General features: G+C 50.0%; 1 long non-coding RNA gene across 1 annotated transcript; it reads right to left on the reverse strand.

Annotated features, from left to right (window-relative positions):
• Window positions 1-10,809: 10,809 nt before the first annotated feature.
• On the reverse strand, window positions 10,810-26,500 carry LOC116440307. The gene is made up of 2 exons (XR_004238538.1): window positions 26,316-26,500; window positions 10,810-11,037 (listed from the first exon to the last, which is right to left on the reverse strand). It is a non-coding gene; the product is annotated as an uncharacterized LOC116440307 (long non-coding RNA).
• Between the last annotated feature and the right edge of the window lie 374 nt (window positions 26,501-26,874).

A 26,874-nucleotide genomic window follows, 5' to 3' on the forward strand; every position in this document is an offset into this window, starting at 1 on the left:
GTACCTTTATTAGTGCAATTTTCTGTTCTCTCCCTCCTGAAAGAGATTTTTTTCTGTCTGCCAGAATAACCCCAAAGTGCTTATATTCAGCAGTCCTGACAGGAGTTAATCAGAGCTCATGCCCCCACACTTTGCCCCAGTTTCTGGTTTCCAGCCAGACTCCAGGCTCAAATCAGTGCATGGCAGTGGATGAGGAGTCAGTGCTCCAGTGGGAAGGGGATGCAGGCAGGCTCTGTGCCCAGAACATGGACCATAGAGAGAACAAACCTATGAGGAGATGCACGAATGGAAATCGAGCAGGTGGCACATCTGGTTTCTGAGGAAAAACTCAGTATTTTTGTGAGGAAGAAGACATTTCTGGTGAAAAATATTCAGGCAGAAACCCAACTGTTCAATGACAGCCAGGTTTGCCAACAGATTCCCACCAATCCTAACTGAATGTTGGGGTTTTTTAGTGAAATTTCAGAAAATTTCCATCCCAGTTTCATATCACATGGGCATGGCAGTTCAGGCTACACCAAGCTCTTCTCAGACCTGGTTGCATGGATTCCTCCACAGGCCAAGCTTGTGAACAAACCACAACCATTGCACCCCTAAGGGTGCCTAAACCTTTGTTTTCAACCAGGGAAGCCTGCATTGTGATAGGTGCTCTTGGAGGACTCAAATCCTTGCCAGGATTATCAACAAGGAGGGTTTGTTAAGACAAAGGAGTTCTTTGCCTCACTTCATGAAAGATGTGGTGTTAAATAAGACACACTGAAATATTAATGGCTGCAATGTGGCGTATTTTTAAAAAAATACTTAAGAAGACTTCTCTTTCTTCTTTGGTCTTAATTATACAAACTCTGTTTAAAGGTGAAAAAGAGGACTAAATAAAGGGATGACCAGAGAAGAATGGAAAAAGCAGAAAAGCAGAATGGTGAAGTGAGGGAAAATTATGTCCAGGAAATGTTGCAAGGCTGGAGGTTGGTCTGGAGGCACTGTAGTCCCAGCCTGATTTATGCTGGGATTTTTAAAGGGCACCACCATTTAATGGCTCACGTTCTGTCAGAGACTGAAAATAGTTCATGCCTCAAACATTGATATAAAGTTTTGCTCATTATAAAGAAGCTACAACCGAAGAAGCCTCCCTGAAGAGTGGGACTTTGAACTGAAAGTCCAACTGCTGATTAGATAAAGGAAACCTATTGTTCAGTCATCTCAGGCTGAGGGAAAGGTGTGCATCCACAAAAGGCCAAAGCCACCAGCTGCAGCTATCCCTGGCTGAGTTTGGGGTGCGGGAAGAGCGTGGCTCACAGAAGCCAGGTTTACACAGACTGCCCCCAACCGAGGGGGGAGGAGGAGGTTTTGGGTGCATGGTGCAACCCCTGGTGAAAGGCAGTGAACACCCATCCTCAAATTACACAAACTGGCCCCGCTGTGGAACCCCCAACCCCACAGAGCACATCCACGGGACATTTACATGAGGGGCTTGGCCCCACAGGGCTGCACGTGGTGCAACAGACCCGGAGTCTGCTGTGAGAGACTGCCCCAGACATGCCCACCCAGCCTGAGCATGTACACCCATGGGACTCTGTGCCTTCTGGGGGACCTTCACCACCAAGAGACCAGCTGGAGAGGATCAACGAACATCGCTGGGATCCACGGAGTGGTGATATTTTCCTTATTCTGCCCCTGTCACTCTTTCTGTCCCCCCCACCTATTTTCTACTTCTTTCTTTCCTTCTTTCTCTCTCTCTCTCTCTCATATTTACCATCAAATAAAACCCTTACTGTTGTCACTGGCATATGGTCTCATTTGCACCTTAATTTGGGCAGAGGCATTTCTAAGAACCTTAAAACTCGATCATAACACCTTCGAAGCCTGGCTTGACCTGCTACTGTCATAGGCGATGGCAGAATTACTATCAAAACCTAGATCCCATTCCCAATTTTGGAGGTGTTCGGATGTGAGAGTTTTATTTAAAGACTCCCTTTTAATGAAAAAGTGGGCAAACTGTGATCAAGGGGAAGGAATTGCCTCTATTTTCATGATTCACATCTCCTGGCACCCATAAGACATGCATTTCCATGCTCTGATCTGTGCCGCTGTGAAGGACACAGCTGAGAACAGAGCAGGGAGCTGCCGACTAAACAGCGAAAGAAAGAAAGAAAGAAAGAAAGGAAAACGTAGTTACATTTTATTCTTCCTAACATTTTGTTAAATTGGTTCAGCAAGCTTCCCTGAGTCTGGTGAGCTGGGAAGGGGAGGCAGAGAAACTTCATTAAGTGAAAGATTCTCAGAAATAATTGGGGGGCCAGGGATAATAGTGGCAGCTGTCATTGTGCTGGGAAAGGAGGGCACTTACTTCATATTTGTTAACTGAAGAAGCCAAGAGTGTCTTTCTGCAGGGCCAGAGCTCAGGCTGGAAGGCTGAAGGGGATGTATATTTTTTCTGGTTTAAATAGACATTAGGGGGCTCCATTTTTTAAAAAATAAGCCTCTGAGTTGCTTTGGCAGCCGATCCAAACGAGCGAGAGCAGCACGGTCTGAATCCTCCCCCACCCTCCGCACCGCGCTCTAGTCCAGGGTTTGCTCGGCAAAACACTTCAGCCAGGGGAGGTGGGGACACAGCCAGGACCAAGTGGCTTCTGGAGAGAACACAGAGAGGGAGGGAGGGAGAAGAAGGAGCTACATAGCTGAGCAGAGGCACAAGGAATCTCAGGGAGACACGGCATCTGTTCTGAGCAACGCGCTGGTCACTGCTTGCCGACTTTGGAAATTAAATTCTCCCCACGGTGCAAGTTTGAAGCTCTATCACGCAGACATCGGAGCTTTGTTAAATAAGTTTGCACTTCTGCCCACTGTGGAATAGATGGAAATCGAGCATCTTTCTAAAGATGGTCTTTTCTTGTAAATACCTCTGTGCCTGGTGATATTATTTGCACATTTATCCACTTGGGCCCTAAAAGTATTCAGATAAAAAGAATCTATATCTGGCTAATTAAAAATCATTAACATCGTAATGTCTTATTAGTTTTATGAGTACTGCCTTGCCTTTCTTGACTTTTCTATGCAAATCAGAAACATTTTGGGTCTGATTCTCATTTGCCCTAAGGCCCATCTACTCCATGCAGGAAAAGTCAATCAGCCACACAAGGAGAGCAAGTGAGGGCCACACCCACTACAAGTCCTTCCAGCTCTTGGTGTGGCACAGAGAAATTTCAGCATTATAAAGGAACCCAATTCTTGAACATGCAAGGCTGTGCAATAGTCTGGGTCCCACAAAGTGCCCAGGAAACTGTTTTTGCCAGCATCAGTTATTGTTCCCCCTGCAAACCACTCGTAGCCTTAGGTCCACTGTGACAATTAGTGATAAATCACTGCTGGGAGTTTGGGACATCCACTGGGAAAGCTCCCAACAGCCAGTCACCAGGAGAGTGCCAGGACACACAGCAACATTGTGCTCCATATTTTCTCTATTTTTAATGGCAAGGGGAGGAGGGTAACATTTTAGTTCTGCATATACTGTGTCAGGGTAAAATAATACTCTTTTCTGGCAGCACTGAATCAGCACACATCCAAAATTTGCCTTCTTCTGCTGCAGATGCTGCCCCCATGGAAATCAGTGACAGCCTCACGCAGACATACAAGGGCAGGATTTAGCCCATAAATCACAACCCAGATCATAAATACATGCTTGAACCCTCCCTTAATATGGTTCATTAAGAAGGAGCTTTTACGGTTGGGGTGGTTTTAATTATCATTGTGTAATTTTATTGTTATTGTTTCCATTAAACATTAACAAACATTCCTTATTTTTGGTTAACAAAGATCTTTCTTAGATTGCACAGTAGTTAATGAAAACCACATAAACACATGCAGAAAGATACCAGGACTCTCATTCAATTAAATATAAAATTTAGAGTAGAAGATCTATAAAAATCCAGATTGTAATGAATCATAAATAAATATGGAAAACTAACAACTGCCTTGGGTAGAGTAGTAAATTTATAGCCCAAAGATTTGCATTTTTAAGGTTTGTGTTGTTGTCTGTGTTGTGTTCACAGAAGATGCACATCCTCAATGCCAGAGCCCCTGGCCTCAGCTCATTTTCTTGGCTTCTCCAGACGAGCCCTGCAAATGCCATCATGCCCTGAGCTAAATCTGCCATCGCCCAGAGTGACCTCTGAGCCTCTGAACCTGAACTGAAGCCGCTTTCTGATCAATGAGTGAGAAGTCACAAGCACACCAGGCTTCCCAGGTGTTTGGCCACTGGTGGCATGGAGACACGTCCAGCAAAGTTGTCCCCACGTACACTGTGCTGGATGCAGCTGGCACCCCCAGGCAAGACTCTCCTCCTAGACAGGTTGGAGGAGGAGAAATGCAGTGAGAACAGCTCACTCCTCATTCTTGGCTTGTCCCACACCAACAGAGGGGTCTTCAGCCATTTGTTAGACTGAGGTTGTTCTGGTTTTCCATACTGGTTTGGAAAAAAATGCCTGTAACTTCCAGGCAGCGATTGGCACTGGTGAGAATGAGACGGATAGAAGGCTGCTTTGACTGCTGACACACAGTCCCTGAACCCACTGCACATCCAAATGAATTGTTGTTGAGAAACAAGAAGTAAAAATGTTTAGCTATGTTAAAATAAACCTAGAGTTGGGTTTACAGTTGGGCAATCCCATAAGGACCATTACTCCTGGGATAGCTATCAAAGCCAAAGCGCATGCATGGACTCCTGTCCATTGAATGCTGCCGAGCCACTAGCTACCAGCCTCAGAACTCATGTTCCAGCCTCTTTCAAGATTAACATTCACATTTTAGCTTTGCAAGATCAATAAAAAATTTGGAAGTTCTTCCAGTACCTCTCCTAGTGACAGCAAAGCAAACTGGTCGCCAGACCAACCAGAGGCTTCACTGGAAACACAGGAATGTCAGCATTGAAAGAGTTAAAGGGTGAGCGAAGTAAAAGGATTTGATAATGGCAAAAACTCTGAGGCATCTGCTCCAGCATTATGGGTGTGTGTCAGTCTGTCTGACACAGCTGTTGCCATGGTGGCAGAGTTCTCCCAAAAAAACACAAAAAAGAGGACAAGCTGGATGAGTGTCTCAGGAAAACACAGGAGAGGGGAGATGGCTGTGGAGGGAGATGACTTGGCCTTTGCAGGTGGGGCTTGGTGCTGGTGCTGGGGGCCAACTAATGAAATAATGAGTCTCATGAGCTCCATGGTCTTTTCCAGCTGGACAGATGTTTCAGGGGCTGGAGCCAGCTGTAGAAAAAAATGGAAATCCCTGGGAGTTTCACCCAACCTAACCTCATCCCCACTGCTCCAAGGAATGTGGCATGATGCAGAGAACTGCTGCCTGCAGTATTCACAGGGATGGCTGTAGACAGCCTTGAGAAACAAGGCTTTCCCAGGCAGCCCAAGGTTTTGAAAAATGTGTCCATGTGTCTGCTGCAGCTGTTTGGACAGGCAGGGGTCTAGATGTGACTCTTAAAGCAAGGAAGCCCCTCAGCTGCTGGCAGCCCTGGGAGGGAAGGGCTGGAAGCCCTAGGCATGCCAGGAGCTGGGCCACATGGGCTTTGCAAAGCCCAAGGGGGACCAAGACTGGACATGCTGGGCAAGCAGGGAGGGCTGTACACACCTTTGTGCCTGAAGGGGCTTGGGGGGATGGGCTGGGGAAGTTTGGGGTGAGAGAAGTTGGGATAGGAGTAATGGAAGCCTAGTGGTGAGAATTTGAGGTATTTGGAGTCCAGAACAGGAGAGAGAAGGAGTGGAGGGGCTGTGGGTCCTGGCTTGCAGGAGTTCCTGAAGACAGTTGCCACTTAGGCCCTTGACACGCTGCTCCACACAAACACCCAAGGAATTCCTAAGCTGGAGCTGCTTCAGCACTGACAAAGTGAGAAGCCCCACTTGACCAGGATCTGATGCTGTCATGGGAAGGCTGTGGAGTCAGATGGGGGATTTGTGGCCCCAGAGTAGGAGGAAACCTGCCTTCCAACACACTGGATCGCCAACACTGTGTCAAATCAGGCCAACGAGGGAGTTTTAAGCAGGTGGCAACTTACACAGCGCAGTGGGTTTTGACTGCACTGGGGTTGGTACATCTCGTAGCGTGCAGTTTTCAGTATGTTTGGTTTTGCCTCTGTCTCACCCCTCTGGAAAGGGGAACTCACAGCTCAGTGCTCCTGAGGAAGCAGGCTGCTGCTGCCTGTGTGACAGAGGGGGTTCTTTTCCAGCATCCAGCAGCAGCACTGACAGCCCAGCCATGTGAAACTCTGCAGGCTGACGCTGGCTGGGCTGTAGCTCCTGGCACCAGCACACGGCTTGCGTCGTTCCAGCACGGCCAGTGACTATTAGAGAACAAGTCAGAAGTATGCTCAACAAACCACAAGCTTAAAAATAAGGGAAAACACATTTCCTTTCCTCACCAAGGTGGGAGAAGATAATGTTTCCTCAGGCATCACTCTGCTAGCACAGTGAGGTGGGTCCTAGCTGGTGTTTAAAAGTGAAGCCAAAGCCAAACAGCTGCACTTGGGAGGGTGGGTTGGAGCCGCCCGCACAGAGAACCTCAGTGCTCACATGCAGATGAGCAGCAAGTCAGGAGCAGGCTGGACATACAGGTGAGTATTTTCATGGGTCCGATGCACACCTGCCACATCATGACAATCAACACTTCTGTACCACTCCTTTTCCCTATTCTTCCACCCTTCGATCGGGTGAAACCATTTTCTAGTCCTGTTACTTTCCTATTATGCACAGAGTCAGTAAGAGTTACCACGGATATTTTGCTAAGCATGTTTTAACTCTATGTGTTCTGTTTTTAATCCGGACCTTCAGCACCAAAAGGGGACAACATTACAAGGATAAGTGGTTTATATGCCAAGAGCCTTTTTTTTTTTTTTAATTGATAGACTACTTGGTTTTGAAGGATTGTTTACAGATTATTTATCTTAGTCTCCAGTGTCCAATTCTAGTATCAAGAAGATGGACTGCAAATCCTTATTACACTTGCATGTCCTTTAGGTGTTAAGCACCCATAAACCAAAGCACATGCACGCTTCAGGCTCGTAATAGTTTGATGAAGATTTTCTAAATTTTTCAAGCTGCCAGTCCATTTCAAAAGATGGATTACTTCTCTTAGGGTTTCATCTACCCAATTATTTCTGTCCTGATTACGTAACCACCCCATATTTTTCCTCCTGACGCTGCCCCTGAGTAGAGCCCAGAGTTCAAGGGAAATGGTGCTACTGCTTAGCATGTAGGTGACAGGCAGCAATGGCTGAGCTGTATCTGCAGGAAGATGCCCTTGGGGAGGGATATGGTGCACAAAGCCCAGGGAGAACATCGCAGCGCCAGTGGCTGTGCAGGTGGCAGGCAGACATGAGCACAGAAGTGGCTTGTGTCCAGTCAGGTGGGTTTCATACAGAGTTTTTTTGCAACACAAAGCTATCATGTGGCAGGAAGCACAAAACCATAATATGATGGTGGGTATCACTGTGCTTAGGGTGTCTACAGCACCTAGCTGGAGAAAAGTCTCATTTAGGTTGGAAAAGACCTTCCAGGTCATCGAGTATAACCATTAACGCAGCATTGTCAAGTCCACCCTTAAACCATCTCCCTAAGCACTACATCCACATGGCTTTTAAATACTCCCAGGGATGGTGGTTCAGCCACAACATGCCAATGTCCTACTGCCCTCATTCCCCAGCTGGACTCTGAAAGAATGATGTGCAGCATTTCATGTGGGAGACTTGGGAGCAAAAAGCTGTGTACGGGTTTCAAACCAGCCAAGGAAATTGTGGGAATGTCCAAGAGAGAGACCTGCTCCACCACACAGCTCAACTGCAGTTCAAACAAGCATGATCTGAGCAGGTCTTGCAGCTGGCAGCCTCTTGCTCAAGGCTTGAAGGCACATGGATGTGTGAATCTACAAGGAGGGTTTTGTCTGCACAGAGAGGAGGATGAGTGCTTTCTTCTCTGGATCATCAGAGGTCTGCACGACTAAGAGACAGGAATGAATGCCCCCAGGTTCCAGCTGCCTGCAAAGCTTCCCAGACACAGAGTTCCACACCAGCTCCAAAGGTTCCATGTCATAAAGTAAAATATGAGAACAAGAAAGCCTTTTTATTAGTATGACACTGCAACTGAGACTTCCACTATCGATAAATATAGGCAGGGTTCTTAGTATTTTTTGCAGGAAGAAAAATTATCCCTAACTGCCACACTTCTCTCCTTCAGCAAGCCATGACATGGATTGAACAACACAGAAAGACCTTGGTTTAGGATTCCCTTTTTCCCCTTACCCTCCCTGCCAGTGAGTGGCCTTTATCAGCATTACAGCTGTGTAATTCCTCTAGTCCATCAGAGTCCACACCTGCCATTCATTTTTGGTGGAAGGAGGAGTTACAACATGGGTTTGAAGGTTGCTGGCTGGGGGTGTGCTGGCTGCTGCTCTCCCCACTGCTTGCACCTTTCACCAGGGCTAGCATAAGCTTCCCATGGGTGGGAGACTGAAGTGCCCATACGCAGGAGAAGGGGTGATGGCTGCTTCTCCTGGCCATTGTGGTGCAGAGGGATGCAGAAAGCAAGGGGAGCCACTCAGGGTACACGGGTACATCCTGGGGGGGGTTTGATGTGTCAAACCCCAGCCAGTGCTCGGTGCGAGGGCAGCTTTTGGGACCTGGTGGGTGGAGATGCCTGGCCCGACCCTACACCTGCCCTGTCTGGGCACCCTGCACAGCAGACATGCTGCACTTTGGCTGATCCTGCAGCCTGGAGCAGAGCCAGGACCTCCTCCACGGGCCTTTGAAACCCCTGCCCTCCCAGCACAAGCAGAGGCCTTAAAGCAGTCAGGGATGGGGGAATGGAGGGGAGAGCACGGGAGAGGGCAGCAGGAGGGGAGCGGGCGGAGAGCAGGAGAGGAGCAGGAGGAGAGCAGGAGGGGAAGAACACTCCTCGCTGTCCAGGCCACAGGGTCCCCTCCTCCTCTTCCACCCTGCCAGAAAGAAGCATTTGTTTCCAGTGGATGAATTGCAGCCCCTGCACCTGTGGTTATCAGCTTCAATATATTTTAAATTTAACCTGCATCATCTAGTTATACATCCAGCAGAAAAATGCATTTTTCTCCAGCCTCAGGGCGGGGGCAGCAGCCCAGGAGAGGGAAGCAGGGTTGGCTGGGGAAGCTTTACAGCCAGGCTGATGATCCAATTAAGTCAACAAAGCGCCCCAGTGATGTGATCTGAGGGTTCAGGAGCTGGGAGTAAAGAGGGAACTGTGGCAGAAGGCAAAGCCAAGCAAACATATGGAATAAGTTACGGGGGAGACGGTTGAGGCAAAGTGCAGAAATGAGTTCAAGAGATGCCTGGGTTTTTCTCAAGAGAAGGAAAAGGATTCGAGGGGGTCTGCTTGAAAAAGCAGGAAGGGGGGATTAAGATAAAGCCAAAAGATGGAAGCCTGCTGTGCTGACTGGCCTTTGCTTGTTCCTAGAGCACATTTTTTGCCTTCTTTTTTTCTTTCCGTTTTCATTTGACTGTAGCAGGTATTAATGTAATTAAAAGATGCAGGAACTACTGGAGAGATCAGCAGTAAGTTAAGGGCACACAGAAGGGAGTAGGAGTGGGAGCTACCTAGCAACCGATGTACAGGAGCCAGCAAAATGTACAGATAGGCAACATCCAGGGGAAGAAAAATAAAGCCCAGGACCATGAAAGACAAGCTCAGACTCTGCATCCCCAAAGTCCTGCAGAAGCATGAGCAGGAGAATTGATGGCCATGCAGTGAGCTGAAGGACGTCAAACCAGTCCCAGGGTCCTGACACGAATTGTCACCTGCACCCACCTCTCTGTTGCCGTGGCCTTGTGCCACAGCTTGGCTGTGTCTGAGTTCTGGGCAGGGCTTCTGTCCTGCCTGGGTGAGGGCTGAGCTCACCTGGCTGGGGTGGTAGTGGCAGGTGAAGGAGGTGAGAACACAGGAGGGTGGCTGAGAGTGCTGAGGGCAGCAGGAGTGAGACCTGGGAACCCCTGTCTCTAAGTAGCTGGGCTATTTTGGCCTCTGTGCAATCCCAGGGTTTACACCACTGGGAGAAGCCTCTCTGGTGGCTCCAAAACCCCATCTCAGTGGGAGTGAGCTGTGGAAGGAGAGGAAGCTGGTCTGCAGAGAGTGTCCCTGCTATGCTTTGACCTGCTTAAGAGCTTTTTATAAAACTTATTTACAGTTAAAGGCATGCGACCTTTTATTTCAGGGAAGACCTCATGTTTGATTCTGTAATTGTGGCAAGATTTGTATTTTAAAGAATTCGGTGTTACAGAAAATGACACTGGAGGAGTGCTTGTCTTCTCTCTCTCTGTGCTTTTGGGAAAGACAGGGGCCTTTCTCCAGCAAGCCAACCCACTGTTTCCTTTTTGAACCTTAAGTTCATATATTTATTATTGGATGTAAAAGTTGTTTGGCTTCAAAGCATGGTGAATTTTCCCAAAAGCTCAAGCAAAACTGGACAAGTTGTCTTTTAATTTACCAAGCTTTAAAAAAATATCACTTACCCCACTTTGAAAATTTGCCCTGTGTATCCTTTCTTTGATGTGGAACTTTATTTACATGGCTGTTACTGTACCATGGAGCTTTTCACCCAGGTGAGAAGAGTTGAGAAACTATTTCCAAAAAAATGTGGCATAATTAAAGAGAGAGAAAGAAGTTTTAGCCCTCCTGAGGCTGGTTGCTGCTGCTGTCTCTCCCAGAGTCACACATGTCACCTTGTCATGGGCTTTCTCCCAGGCCCTGGGCAGAAGCAGCTGTGGGACTGAAAATGAGGGCTAGAGCTCCAATGCACGTTTCAGGGCTCAACCCCATCCCTATTTTTATTTATTTGTAGATATTTATACATTTTTAATTCTATATCTTGCATGCTGCTCCATATTAACACTGGTAGCTTCTGCCATGACTCCCCTTGGTACTCTTGCATTGTTAAAAGTAAGTGCATTCAGGCTTGCAGGATCAGGGACTTGTTTTGAAGTAATGGATTTGTTGCAGAATTATAGCTAACTAGCTGTGTCTTCTGCAAAAAAAAAAGCGAAAAAAAATCAGTTATGCTGGTTTTTGAGTTTCAGGCCATTAAAAATTACCCAGAATGTACAGTCACTCAGTAGCAGCTTCGTAGATAAGGATTTAATTATAAACCCTGCACTCACTTATACTCTTTGAATACCAAATGTATTTTGTGATTGCTTTCAGAGCACACTATTTTTTTTCCCCAGAAATTTGAAGGCAATTGAGCAATTTTACAGTCTGGAGTCCTGATTCAGCAGCCTTCCCTGTTCAGCAAAGAAATGATGTGCTTAATTCCAATGGGACTTGGGCATATGCCTAATTGGGACCAATGCTTAAGATCACATTAAAATTAATATCTTAATTTTTGTACCATTTTTGTGCCCCTGTGTGGAACACAATTTGGTTCCATGACTCAAACTTTTATACGAAGAGGGTTTTTGTTAAATCTCCACTTGGTTCCAGATGTTTTTGCAGGCACTGCACAAAGCCCAGAAGGTTTAACAGAAACAGTAGCTGGTATGTAAAATACTTTGAATATGTCCTGGGTATTACAGCTTATGTATGTATGTATGTATGGTGTTTGAATACCATGTATGTATTCAAAGGAGGAGGAAGAGAAAAGGAGACGTTGGAGATGCCCTTGGGAGTTTTAGCTGAGCAGTTCAGCATAAGGATAGCTGAGAGCAGGCTCGTAGCTGGAAATTTTCCCTGGTTGATGGCAGCTTCCCGCTTCTCTCTGTTGTGGGAGAGTTTTTGTGCATGTGTGTGTGTGTTTTCAGGGTTGTGTTTGGGCGGGTTTTTTTGCTTTTATTTTCGCAGCATGTCTTGCTTTCTTTTGCCTTCCCCATTCCACATCACAGTTCTTGGAGAGTTACCACCCACTGACTGTGTTGGAGACCCAGGTTCCAGTGCAAGCTCTGGTCAGCTAAAAGACTTGTACTCAGTCTTTTCTTTGTCCTAATCATTTGGCTACTGGCCAGGCAGGCCCGATGTTATATCTTCCTCCAGCTCTGGCTTTAAGCAGAAATTCCATCCTTTTCTTGGTCAAAGTTTATAGCAGCTGCTGTTCTTCTGGGGAACAAATCAGATCTGATGAGCTTGCACTGTCTCATGGAAAAGCCATTTTATTCAAAAATTTCTGAGCAAGCCAGAGTCAGCACACTGGGCTTCATCCCAGAGCTCCGAATGATGCGTGCTCTGCAGGCACTGGGGACTGTGCTGGGCTGCCAACACCCCCTGACCCGGGGGTGACTGGAGAGCAGGAGCCCTGTCCCTGGGACCTGCCCTTTTTCCTGCCTTCCTATCCAGTGGGATCAGGAGAGGAAAGGGTGATGGTAAACAGTCCCTGGAGAATATGTGGGGAGCATCATGATCATTTAGCCAGGATGGGTTAAACAAGCACTAGTGCGCTAAGCCCCCAGTGCTGCTGGTACATGGTTGGGGGCACTAATAGAGATGTGTGGGGTATGCAGAGAATGCACATGGCAAATGGCTCGAGCAGTTTTGTCCTGCTTTCATCAACACCTCAGCTTCACCAGAGAAAGGGGTGACCAGACAAGGGATGGGACTTCAGTTACAGGTGTGTTCAAGAGGGAGAGTGCATCAGATAAGAGGACCTCCAGTTTGGACTGGAGCTGTGATCTTGCACACCTGCTCATTAAAGGGCAGATAAACTTCACCTGAATTTTCCCCAGCAGGTTTTTTTATTATTTTTTTCACCAGTGTGAAAAATAATTCCCCCGAACTCTGGACTTCATTACACCAAAATGCTTATGGGCCATTTCAAATTGCAGAGTCCTTTATGGCTCTGTTGTCTGTGCCTTGCCACAAAGAGAAAGATGAGGAGGACAGGACTGTGAGAGGGCCATATCCCTCTGATTCTGAAGTGCCCCAGCTGCATGGCTTCACTCCACATGTGTTCATCCTCCCTCTTCCCTTGCTGTTGGGGCATCAGCAAACTGAGCTGAACTCCTGTGAGACTACCAAGGTGAGAACCACAGCTCTGAACCCACACATCACCCCAGAGCCATGACATCCTCATCCAGCAGCCTCTGTGCTGTAAGTGCCAATGCACAGCCTGGCATGTCCCATGTGTAAGTTTGCTGTGCACTGGGTCTTGGGTTCTTTCAGAGCACCCTGCTCACTGCAGACCATACCATTAAGCCCCTAAATCACAGAGCATCTCCCCAGCATCTGCTCAGATCAGGAGAGTGAACTGATGCCCGACTCATTTAATGCCCCTTCCCCTGGAAGACTTCAGGCTTTGAGGAGCTGCACAGGTGACAATCACCATGGAAGTACTCAAGGTAAACACATCTCCATTCCAGCCCCTTGGGGAAAGCACAGCTGGGGACAGCAATGGATCAAAGGGCAGTTTTTCTTTGGGGAAGTTATTGCCAGCACATTCTACTCTGCTGTACTGCAATGTAGTATCTGGATATTAAATAAGGAGCGTGGAGGTTTCCTCACCATTACAATAGCACTGCAAACTGCTATGTTATTTATTGTCATATCATATTTTGCCAAGGGCTTTAGCTCATTTTTGGTCGTTAGAAGCAGAAGCGTTTGCAAAACAGTTTAAAAAAAAAAAACATCTTGCACTGTTATTCCTCGGCTTCCATTTCCAAGCACTCTACTACCTCGAGAACACGGTGAGACTGCCTGCACACAAAATACTGCCAGATGTAGAAAGCAAACAAGCTGAGAAAACGAAATGCTTTTTATCATTTCTTTCAGCTAGAGTAATGGTACGTGTTACTCAGAACAATTGCAGGAAAGAAATTTTCAGAGAGAGGTGTGATGTAGCTGAATTTCAAATTCTCTTTTTCACCTTCTAATTCCTTTTTACCTGGCCCATTGTTTTGTTCGGGTTTTATTCACTGGCTAGTCATCCTGGAGGGTCTCTTGGCCTTTCCATGACATGAAAAACCCCAAAACACCAGCTCTGCCCGTCACCTACTTTCTTCTTTAGCAGCAGCCTGTGCCACAGCCGCTGAGAGCAAACAAGCACAGCGCGCCGGCGTTCGCGGCGTGTTTGCTTTTCTCCCCGCCGAGCAACCGACGCGTAATTGCAGAATATTTGGAGGAAGGGCAGAAATGAGGGTCAGGACCCCGCAGCCCACGTCGGCCAGCTGGCCCTGCCGCCTTTACGTGACGTGAATCGGCAGCGAGCCCGGCCTGAGCCCGGCCTTGGTGAAACGCGTGGGATGCGGAGCGGGAAGCGCCGGAGCGCTCTCCGCGGATGGTGTTTCCAGGGCGGTGGGATGTCTCTGCTGAGCCTGCCCGGCCCCTCTGCCTATCAGCAGCCACTGGCCACCGGCTTTTGTCATTCAGATGATGATGTCCCTGTGTTATTGGGCTCTTAATATTTAGCAGCCTTTCAGGCAGCTTTAATTAGTTTTTCTCGAGAGTGGGCTGTGGGTTGGGGGCTGCTGCAAAAGGCCTGTGCAGAGGTTCAAATGCAAGGCAGTTCAGGCTTAAATGCGCAGGATGGTGGGATTAAAAGCAGAGTTTAAAATGCGCCGTTTGTGATACGCCTTGCAGCTCCAGGGGCCGGCGTGCGCTGATGAATGCACACAGCTGACTGAGGGAAGCAGCCTGCCAGCAGAGCCGCCGCGACACACGCAGCCGAGCAGGGGATGCCCCTCAGCCCCTGTGTCCCCGTCCTGGTGGGAGCCCCCAGGTTCACACACACACACACAGGCACCTCTCTCCAAACCACACTCCGGCCCCAGCTGCAGATCAAACCCCCAGCTCTGCCCCACAGAGCACACTCAGACCCCAGACCAGCACCCCGGCATTGCTGTGCCCCTTTGCTTGTTTCTCCTGCCCAGCCAGCTTCCCTACCTCGTTCCATGGGCCCTCCACTCCGCAGTCCCCCAGTCCCGTACCCCTTTTGGTGGCAGCCAGGAACAGCCAGGATAACGCCTTAAGGCCCATTTGCTTTAATTTTTCTGTTCCTAATCTACCATAAACTTCGCACACCCCCAACCCATATCCCTGATATGTCCTATATGTCTAGCATGTCTTATCTATTCCAGACCAATGGCACCGGGGAGGGTGGCCATGTGCTTGTGCACAACCCAGGAATAATCCTGCCACAACCTAGGGTGGACCCATGAGCCAGAAATAATAATTCCAAATATTTCAAACATCCAGAGGAGACTGGCTGAGATAAAATGTCATGGGGAATTCCCTGCCAGCACAAACAATATGAATTACAGAATCAGTAACACAAAGTATCATTAAGTGTTCTGGCCCTGCAAAAATAGGCTGGGTCTCAGCAGTCCGGAGGCAGCATAGGGTGGCTTGAGAAGGGCAAGCCTGGTGGCACAGGGATGTGGCTGAAAAGAAGCCAATTAGTGGTTTTGTCCATGGCTCTTGCGGTGATTCGTGACCTCCCTGGTGCTGTATATTCTTCAGGGGTCTGGCTGACCTGGATCGATAGGATTCAGATGTTAATTTTACTTTTGGTGTGATAGAAGAATTGGCCGTCCTGGCATTTGGGACATAGGCAGGTCGGAAAGGCAGCTTGGCTCTCAAGGAAGCACATGGCCTGGCCTGGCTGTTTCTAAGCTGAAGGCAAGCTTACAGTGGCCAGAGTACCTAATTACATCAGATTTTGAATGTTTAATGAAGAAAAAAATCCTGGTATGGAGCAGCTCTGGCTTTCCTCACATTTCTCAGTCCATGTTCACTCCCATACCATGAGATTCCCACTCTACCAGACAGAGGATCGTTCATACGGGCTGGCTTCTCAGTGCAGCAGAGGTGAAAGCTGCACAGGTATTTGGCAGTAATAACCCTCACATGCAGGCACTTTGCAGATATTTACTGCAGGCAGCAATATCTCCGTTCTACAGATAGAGAGTTTAAGAGAGACAAGTATAACCTGAATTACCCAAGGTCCCAGAGGAGAAGTGTGGTATGATATCAGAGCTGCAAGTCTAGTATCCTCACCTTACAGACCCTTGCAAAGCCTGTGAGACAAAATCTTGCTATGTTGAAAGAAGTCTCTCTTTGGCAGAAACCAGTGATCCAACTCCCATCCTGTGTCCATTTCGCTTCTCACATCCTATGAACTGCCTTTGAAATCTGTCCTGAACGCCCACGGTTCTAAATGTTTGTCAGCTCCAGGTGACCGCCAGTCAGAAGTATTTTTAAAACTTGATAGGAACGAATAGTTTATTTTTAAAATGCTGGAATATTCAACAAGATAAAACCCATTTGCTTAGAGAGACTTCTTGTGCAGCTAATCAGCTCAGTAATGCATCGTTTTGATAGAAAGCTCTCCCCTCTTCGCTTGGTAAACACGGCATACATTATTCCTTTCTGCGTGATGATGTTAAATAAGGGAAACGTGCTGCAAACAGGATGGTTTCCTGTGCTGCTGGTTTGATTCAGGCAGTTTCCAGATGACAAGAGCTCAGATCCGGGAGGGATGTGGTGACTACCTGTGAGGGTTACAAGATGTCCTGCCACTGCCTGCCTTCATGTCCTTGGTCTCACCACTTGGCCTAAAGTTCATTAATTTTGGCTTCAGGAAGGGCCGTGGGGTTCATAGGTTAGGTTTTATATGTGAATATGGTCAGCAACAGCGAAATCTTGTGTGGACCCACCAAGCTTCTGGACCCCTAACACGGAGGCAAACACAGGAGATCCAAGCAGGCAGGATTAGCCAGCAAACACACCTGGTTGTGATGTAGGAAGAGCCAGAGGACGGGAGTTTGTGGGTGAACATGCTGGCACAGCTTAATAAAATGTTCATTCCAAGGAGGGAAGGAGCTGGCTGCAGCCTGCAAAGGATGCTGGCAGCAAGGAGGGGCTGGGATCCACTCCCCAGTCTGCTCTGCAGAGAGCCAGGATGTGATTTGGGGTGTAAAGCTGTGTTAGTGTCCAAAGTGCTGCTTGGCTCACACAGGAATCCTTTGTGTCCTTAATGAAGGGAAAAAGCAGGGCTTTATTCCGAAGCTTTGTGTATAATCAGATGCCGTGTTGTAAGGCTCTGGAAAACACACCAGAAATAATAATTGGGAGGAAATAAAAGGTTTAGTTCAAAACAGTGTGTGATTTAAATAAGAAGTGAAAAAGAAAGTGCGCAGGATTTGAGCATCGGAAGAATGAACTTTTAATTCATTTGCATTGAGATTATAGGGGGAGGGGCAGCGTTTAAACTGGTATAAAAAACTAGTTTAGATGTAAATGAGAGATAATGGTCTTTGGTAGGGAAATAAGCAGGGGGATGAACTTTGGCCATCAGGAGCCCGAAGAAAGTCCTGGCGTCGTCGCTGGAGCTGGAAGCCCCAGATGCAGTAATTAGCAATGAGTTTGCAGATCTCAGCACCGGTGGAACAAAAGGGCATTGCTGTGGAGCTGGGCTGCCAGCTGGGAGAAGGGGAGGTGAGCTGGCATGCCACAAGGGTTCATTACCCAGCAGTTTGCAGAGGGGAAAAGAAAAGATCCGAGGCTGCAGCCTGGGGCAGGCATAAAAGCAATCTAGGGTTTGTGGGGTTTAACAGTTCCCAGAGCCCTGGCATTTTCAGCTGAAAAATTCCCTCAGCGACTGAGCCAAAGGGGTCGAGATTTTTAAATAGGTCCTGCAATGCCCATGGAGACAAGTGCTGCTATTCTTTAACCCTTAAAGGTTCGGTTGATTAGTTTGGAGCAGGGAGGCACACTGCTGGAGAGATTCAATTTGGCTTGTAATCATCCCATGTGCCTGTGCTCACCTCCTCAAGAAGGAGGGAGGAGTAAGAAACAGATCACGAGCCCCTGCCTGCTGCAGCCATGCTGCTGTTTCTCCCTTTTGCCCAGCACAGTGTCCACTGCACAGGCAAAGTTAAAGCTGTGTCCCTCCAGCCCACATGCATCCCACATCCTGCACGGGTGTCATTAGCCAAAGTTTGGCTGGAGATCTGAGGTTTGTTACTGGTATTATTTGTGTTTATTGGAGAAGAGCTGGCCCTAGTTTGCTCTGGGAAAAGCCCAGCCCTCCCCTCGGGGTCCCTCAGCTCATGGAGGGATTGATTGATCTGCTTATTACTGTCATGTTATTATTATTTAATTGCTCTCAAGGAATGGCCTCCCTGGAATGCAGCGTTTGTTTCTGCTGAGGCCATCACGGCCCAAATCCTCCAACTCAGGACGGCAGCTCCTGGCGTAGCAACCCCCCTGCTCGAGAAAGAATGTGCCTCTGCTCCCTTCCCTGTGAGGGGTGTGGAGCCTTTGCTACGGGCACATCTGATGAATGCTGCTTGTTGCCACCTCTCCGTTGCCCGCTTAATCCCAGCCAGATTTGTTACAGATTTACATGCAGAGTGACCTGGTTTCTGGGTCCTGTCAAGAAAAAAATAACTGCTGTCATCTCAGTGATGCATGAGGCAGGCAGCCCCCAGGTCAGGCCCAGGCTTCACGTTCCCAGGACTGGTGGAAGAATGCGAAATAGCCTCCTGCTCCTGTGCCACTGCACTTAACACCCCATATGGCACCTGGGTTCTGCCAGCCAAAGGTTCCGAACCCTCACAACATCCCTGAGCAAGTCCTCATCCCTTGCACCAGGCTTCCACTCACAGTTTCCAGGTGCCACTCTTTTTTTATTAGTTTCTTACCAATGTGTGTCAAACAAAGTCCTGAAGCTCACCACAAGGATTGCTTTTCTCCCTTCCTCCCTTCTCCATTCTCCATTTCAGCTCCTCTGCCCGTGCACTGCCTGCTGTGCCCTCACCCACTGCCACACTACTCTGAGGTCATTGCTCGTGCCCCACAGAGCGCCCATGAGTGCATGTGTAAGCAGGAGGGAAGGGAAATAGGCTTGCTGCAGTCCTCTGCAGCTGCTCAGAGCTCCAAGCAGCTCTGGCTCTGCAACGTGGGTGCCAGGATCCCATCATTTCTTGATGGACGCTAGGAAGCATTCTCCATCACTGCAAAAGGCAGGGAGTGCCCTGGCAGGGGAGCCCTGAGGGGAGGAGGAGCAAAGGAGGAGGCTCTCCTCCCTCCTCTACACCTTCCCAAACCTGGACTGGGAGACAGCTCGCTTCAAACCTGAGGCTGGAGCCTGGGCCCCAGCATGGGGCAGGTCAAGTCCAGCAGAAGGGAGCTGCATGCCCATGGCTTCAGGAGAGCCCAGTCTGGGGAGCCACGGCCTGCACCACTGTGTTTTCAGTGGAGTGTGAGAAGGAGGCGTAAGGTCATAACCCCCTGGCAGCAGAGCTGGGGAGGCTTCTTACAGATACCCAGTCCCTTCCCTGACACCTATGCCCCAGCATGTGCCTGAGCAAGCTGTTTGGTCTCCGAGGCTGGAAGTGTGCCATATGGTATCCCCGGCCTCGGGGAAAGAGATGTCTCTGCTTCAGCCCAAGGTTTCCGAGCAAGCTGCTAGCTGAAAACACAGAACTGGATGGAGAATTGATATTTGAAATGCAGAGGTGAATGGAGGAAAAGCATGAGTCCCTCCTCGAAAGAGCAACATGCTAACATGGGCAGCAACCATCTGTCCACCGTGCTGGCTGGCCTGCTCCAGGCAGCACACAGCTGGCACTGCCAGGGGGCACAGCTCCACTCTGCCATGCCAGGCTGGGATTTTTTTAACTTCCCTTTTATTGAAGAAACTGCAGACATTCCCAGCCAGATTCACTGCTGGCATCGCCCTTAGCCACAAGGCTAGAGCAATGCCAGGAGCAGATTCAGCTCCAGGACTTGACTGTCTTCCAAAATGTGAATAAGCACTGGGAAAAGCCACTAAGGTAGGATCCTCCCGGTGTGGAGCAGTGCAAGCTACTGCACCAGAGCTGCCCAGAGCTGGGGGAAGTGAAAGGCCATGGATGAGAGTAGAGGGGAGTGCAGGCAGAGGAGGGCTGTGCATCCTGCAGAGCTGTTTGTAATAACCACTCTTAAAATGCTGCACTGTATGGATTGGGATTGCAGGTGTTTCCCATACCTGTCATGCAAGGCTCTGCTAATTTGACAGCATTATAATCGGCTTTTTCTTCCTCACTTTGCTTTTCCCAGCAAGACAATTCTGGATCAGCAGACCTAGTTTACATGATGCTTCACACCCTCCCTGTGTGCATTTGGGAAGAGCAGGCAATCTTTGGTCTGGGAGCCAAAGTGTTCTTGGAAGCCATGTCTAATTCCCAGAAACCCAGAGCTGAGCACCCACCACCCAAGCTCAGGGAAAGATTGCACCAAAATGAGACATGCTACATTTGTTGACCTCTGTCCCCCTCCTAGTCCCCTCTCACATTGTCTGGGGTTTTTTTAGGCAATTGAGAAGTGAGTGCTTTGTCATCCAGCAGGTCAGAGGAGCCCAGTCCTTTGTAGCTGGGAAATCTCAGAGCCATTGGTACTCCCAGCCAATTTTCACCCTTCGCTCCAGCACGGGTCTTGTCCCTCACTGCTAAGAGGACAGTGACTCACACAGATTTGTCCACCTCTGGGGCAGGGGCAGCCCCTGCCTCCCCCTGGCCTCTTTGTCCATCACTGATTTTGATTTCCAAGCTGTCTCTTGATTGCTAGTTTAAAAATTCCCCACAGCCATTTCTAATGCGTCTCAGGTATGATCTCTCCGGGGAGGCTGCGCCCCCTCACCACATGCTCCCTGTGCTCCTGGAAAGGCCAGGCTGATTGCATTCATGCATCACTGTGCAAACCTACGTACTGCCACTTCCCTCCCGGGAGGATTTCTCTATCTGCAGGAGGATCCCTGAGGAGAGGAGGGCAGGGGAGGAATGCACAGGGGAACAGTGGTGTCATCCCTGGCCACTGAATGCTGGTGTCACTCCGGTGCAAGGCTGCCAGAGTAGGGGCAATGGACACACTGAGGAAGGAGGAGAAAAAACAGGAAAAAAGGAAACAGGTTAGGTCCTTTCTTCATATCTCATTTGGGCTTCATCACCTCTCCACACTCCAGGTTAGTGCACACCTGGCCTCACTTTGCTATTATATACATACATACATATATATATATATATATATATATATGTGAAAAAGAGACAAATCTCTTGCACATCCATACCCTGCCTGGGGGTGAGAGCACATCTGCCAGCTCACAGTTTCCGTAGAGCTTGGAGCAGAAAGGGAGCCTGCGGCCATCCTCAGCTGGGGGCACAGCAGGGCAGTGAAGATCCACACAACCTCCTGAACTCAGGGCCTCACAGCAAACCCCCCTCCTGCCCCAAAGGCAGCATGGGCACAACTTGGAGGCTCTCCAGCCACCCCCAACATAACTCCAAGATGTTCCCCCCACCACAGCTGCACGTCCATCCCCACTACCAGCATAGGCACACGCCCTGGCTGCTCCCATCCCGCTCCTCAATTTTTACCCAGTGTAAACAGCTGCTCTGCCACGCAGGAGTGAGCCGGAGGAACCGCTGGCTTTAAACTGGCTCCTGGAGAGACCTCCCAGCTTGTAAATTTTCCAGTTAATCGTGTCCCAGTAGAGAGGACACTCACAAATCAGCAGCGCCTGGCACTCCGGAGCAGCACAACCTCCTTTGGGTACAAGTAACCCTTCAGAAGAGCATCCAGGGAGAGGGGGGTGCTTTTCCCTGTGTTCTCTGTTTGCTAACTGCCGGCCTGTGATGGCTCTTCCAGTGTCACTGTTATCACCATTCCTTTTCCAGAGGCAGTTAGCCTGCTTCCTCTGCTGTTTGCATAGGCCTCACAGGCAGCAATAGGGAGACAGAAAGATGGGAAGTTAAACATGATTGCAGAGCCACAAAATCAACAGGACAGCAGGGGCTGGGTGTTGCCTGAAATGGGATGTAAAGCCTGTTTTCTTTCATTCAGCAACTGACTGATTCCCAGCCCAGAGAGAGCTGCTGGCTGCAGGTCAAATTGTCTTCTCACCATTGGGCTTTTGCTCTGCTAAAACCAGCTTTTATCAAGGATGATAACAGATCTCCTGGGTCTGGAAAGCAACACCCCTGTGACACTGTTCCCCTCCAGGATGCAGGTGGCAGTACCCCACACACCTGTGCAACATGGGGCAGTGGTGACCATCCCCTGCCCAAGGGCCATTGGGTTCCATGGCGTAGGGCTGTCCTGTCAGGCTGCAGCACAGGCTGCCCCTAGGCAGTCTGCACCTCCTCAGTCAAAGTGTCCCTCCAGTCCCTCTGTCTTCCTTCTGGGGTGTGGGTGGGTTTGGGGCTTGCAGGGCTGGACCAGTGGGAGAGGGCCAGCACAGTGCTGAGGTGATTCTTTGCACTTTTGTTTTCCATTTTGTTACATTTTGTTTTCCCGCTGACATCCTGCATTGTCAGAACCCATAAAATGCATGAAACGACCTGGATCCATGCTGACTCCATCCCAGTCCCACTCCTGCTGTAAGCAGCAGCAGGATGTAAATGCTGGGTTTTGCCTGAATTTTAACATTATTCCTGGTTTTGTTAGGCTTCTCCAGCAAAGCCAGGGGAAGATTCTCACTTCTTCCAGCACCCAAGGGCCACCTGAGAGCCAGGCTGGGACAGTTCTGCCACTTGTCCCACCCCAACCCCTCGGCAGCCCAACTCCTGCAAGAAGCACAGAGATGCCCATTGCCTCGTGGGGAGCCCCTGCACCGGGCTGGAGGTGAGGACAGCCTCCTGTCCGTGCTGCTGCCACAAGAAAGACCAAAAGGTACCAGCCAGCATTAACCCTGCATGTCCACCATGGCTGGCTGGGGAAGTCCAGCCTGATACCCACTTCCCGTCATCCATCACCTATCTGATTTCACATGCTGGTTTAGGGTGGGCACAACCCTCAGCACCTCCCCTGGATGCAAAGACTTGCAGAATGCACCTGCAGGCAAATGGAGGGCCTCAGGCTCAGTTCTTGCTGTATTCCAAGCTTGGGTCCCTATGCCATTCCTCACTGAGACCTCGGGCATGGCTTGTCCTTGCTTGAACCCCTTTAGGGACTAAGCCCTTATGCCAGGATGCTGCTGTCTCCTCCCCCTGTAAAAGGACTTAATCATTTCTTCCAGTGCAAAAGCTGAGGAGCATCTAATCCCAGACAGGCAGCAGGCCGTGGTGGAGGGGTTACCTCTTTTCCGCTGCCCTCTTGCTCCCTCTGTCCAGGCAGGCAGAGGAAGATGTGAATGTGCTCATGCCTGAGTCCACGCTTGCCTGTTCTCTGTGGGGATTGTCCCTTGGCAAGGGGAGACAAGTCTCCTCCTGTTCTGCAAGGTTAGAGCTGCTGGGACATTCCCATCTCCTCCTGCCAAAAGCACTGCTGCTAAAATCTCACTGCTGCAAATAAAACCATCTCCTGGCTAATTACTGGGGAACAGTTCACCTTCTATTTTTAGACCAGCTTGCAAGCTTGCATTGAAGATTACCCTGCTCCTGTTTTTCTCTCCCTGCCTCTTTGCTGTACATGTTTCTCTTCCTTTCTCTCTCTTGCTGTAAATCGTGCTGAACCAAGCTTGGCTTCCCGTGGGGTGGGGGAGCAGGGGGGCAGCCTCCTGCTTGCATGCCAAAAACACTCATTCAAAAGCCATCGACACCAATTGCTTTAGCATTACGTAGAGAGGGAGCGGAGAGCGAGCAGCGTTTCATGGAGCCAGGAGCCCCTTCTCAGCTTGCCATGCCCAGCCTCTGCCTGCTGAGTGCTCCCTCCACCTGGCCACAGCCAGGGACCTGCTTCCATCTGCTCCACACGCTGTTCAAATTGCCCTCTCCAAGTTCTACACTCTTGCAAGACAAGGGGGACTGATAAAGAACGGAAAAGACGAGGCCCTCTCAGAGCCCCAGCCTGTGGAGCAATCAGTGTGTAACATGGAAGCAGGGGGCAGCTGGACGGGGGAAAGGGGTGTGAAGGGATGGCCACACCGGCTGTAAATCCTGCACTGAGCTGTGTGGCAGCCGCAGAGAGGCACGGCCACGGCACCTCTGCTTGGCACAGAGACACTCACCCCGCTGTGCCCGCGTCCGCAGCAAAGAGCTGAGGCTATTCCATCTGCCTGCCGAGTGGGACCGGCTGGCAGCACAGTGGTGCCGGAGCTGCCTCAGGATGACAGTCCCCCCTGCCAGGAGACCTGAGCTCACACGGCCTCGAAAGAGCAGGGGTAACACGTTCAAAGCCGCTCTGGAGCCCATGGGCTGCAGGAGGCAGAGCCCCAGCCAGAGGCAGAGCATCCAAGCCTGCTTGGCAGCGTTAACCTTGGTCCCCAAAGCCGGTTAGGCAAATTAGCATGGCGTTTTCCCCGAGCTAATTAGCTTCCCTCACAGCAGGACTAATGAGCTCCAGCTCAGCACTTGGCTGTGGCAGCCCAGGAGAGGGGATGGCCTCCGGGGCTCACTGCAGCCTGCAGCATCGGCGGGAATCGGCTCCCTCCGGGAAACTCCTGCTCCCCAGCAGCCACTGCACAGCTCTGCTGGCCAGAGTGGGAGCCTCAGTTTTCTCCACTGGCCCTGGAAGCCTCTTGCAGTTTGGGGAGTGTGTGGGAGTCCCCCTCTCACACCAGGCAGGTCTGGGATTCTCCAAAGAGCAAGACAGTACCAAGCACAAGCCTTGGCACCTCTGGGCAGCTCCAGAGGGACACAGCTGGGATTCCCTCTAGCAGGGGATGGCTGTTGGGGAGTTGCCTTTCAGCATGTCTCTTGACTTTGGTTGAACATGGGCACAGTCCAGCCCTATGTCCACTACAGCCAGTGGCCAGTTTTCCATTCATTTCAGTGGCCAGTGAAGCAAAATGCCTTCAGTATTCTCCTCCTCTCTTCCTGTCCCAGCAAACCACATTTATTTTACCCTCCACTCGACTCTTCCAGGGATCGATGGGTCATCAAAATGATGAGTTAGTGCCTGTAGTGACAGTGGCACTTTCCATTACTGCTGATATACCTGGGGGACACATGTCTCCCAAAGACTCATCAAGGCTGGGAAATTCAACAAAGAGGCTAAAACTGCCATTTGCAATGAAGCCACCCCAAAGCACAAGACCTGCAGTGCGGGCAGGACCTTTCCAGACCTGCAAAGAGCCCCCTGAACTCCTGGAGAGCTCCAGGGACACCAGCACAGGCAGTGTGAACACGGAGCAGAGCACAGACTTGCATCTAGGCTACTGCTGCTTTTGGGGGTATTCCCTCTCCCTTTTCACTGGCTGATTTTCTCATGGAGAGCCGCTTGGATAAACACTTCTAACTGGGGAATGATTCCTTTTCTTGCCTGCGTCTCGTAACTAGCAGACACCGTGTCTTTTTTTGAGATTGCATTATTATGACATTTTAATTGGCTCAGGACTATGCAAGTCTCAAAGCCAGTTTGGCCCCGACGTTTTCGGGCAGAACTGTTTTCTGTCTCCATTTTGATAGATATTTTACATCGGCCAAAATGGCCTCACATTAAATAAAACAAAACCTCCTCTTGTTTTACAGCTCATGGATGATCCATTCCCTTTCTGCTTTAATTTCAGCCTGAAACCTGAACCCTACCTGTGCCCCCCATCGCCGAGCTGCCCGCCCGGGGATGGCTGCGGGGCTGGCGGCAGCTGGGCTGCCTGTTCCCACTCGCCTTTGTTTCACTGCCGTGCGGGAGCCAGATCTGAGCCAGCGCACCGAGTAATTGCAGGATTTCAGGCAAAGACGAGGCTGCAAGTCGTGAACTGCTAATGAGTGGGTGTAGCTGGAAGGGGGCTGGCGAAGGGACACTCGGGGACGGCGCGGGGACAGCCGGCCGTGAGCCGGGGCAAGCGGAGCCGGAGGCCGTGTCAGCGTGAGACGAACGCCCGGCGGCGGGGGCACAGCCCGCGCGGAGCATCCCCGTGCGCGGCAGGGCTGATCTTTAATTTGTCACACCTGCACGGCTCCCCCGGCCTCCTGCCTCCCTGCTGCCTTTTTTTTTTTTTTTTTTTTTTTTTTTTTCCCGAGGCACTGGCTTTGATGACGCCTGACAATCCAAGTGCTCCCGCTGCCACTCCAACACCCTCCCGCTCCTTGCCACGCTCCCCGGGCAGGGGGATGCCACCCGCAGACCCCGCTGGCGCCAGGCACCGCTCTGCCGCCCTGTGCCTCACACATACACAAATTCTCTGGGCTTCAGCAAAGCCGGAGAAGACCGTCTGGATGCTGGGTACAGTGCCGGCCCATCCCCCCGTCCTACCCTCTGCAGCGACAGTGACAAGTACCCGCTACCCAGCTCGTTAAGGTCACCGCCGGAGGGCTCTTAATCAGTGATGGCCAAAACCCACGGCTCAGAACAGCACAATGGCCCGTGCACGGCTCTAAATCCAATGACACAGCACACGCAGGCACCAGCCCAGGGCCACAACACACATCGTTTATCTGCTCCCCTGCTCGGCACCTCGCTCACCTGCAACAGCAGAGCTGCGGAGACTCGCCAAGCACCGGAGGCAAAAGGGGGAGAGTTGCCAACTAATACCATGCTGCTGCCGATACAGAGGCTGTCTGCCCCCGCCTTCCTCGGACTGGAAATACTTTTGGTCGATAAAAACCCCTCCAGATTGTGTCCTGTCTCAAAATCTTTGGGGTTTTGGCACGTCCCGAGCTTAGCTGCTGAGAGGTTCCTGCAAAGGTGCAGGATGCGGTGTCAGGCAGCTGCGATGGGTGTCAGCGCTGCAGCCGGAGGGCTGGGTAAGCCCTGCCCTGGGCTTGGGTGTGACATACATGTTGATGTCTGTAAAATATCACCCCAGGATCTTGTGTCAACAATTTTCCTAGCTTTTCTCTCTTTTTTTTAACCAACCTGCCAGGTGTTGCTGTAGTTCATGACCCGAGATCCATTTTTTTTCTTCGTTCTGACTTTAAGCTTTCAAATATGATTTACAAAAATTGCTCATAATAAGACTCATTTAGCAGCTGGATAATGGTTGTCAGGAGTTAAGAGACACTGTGGCATGTTTAGCACAGAA

This window comes from Corvus moneduloides, chromosome 2 (genome assembly GCF_009650955.1).
Source record: "Corvus moneduloides isolate bCorMon1 chromosome 2, bCorMon1.pri, whole genome shotgun sequence".
Lineage (NCBI taxonomy): Eukaryota > Metazoa > Chordata > Aves > Passeriformes > Corvidae > Corvus > Corvus moneduloides.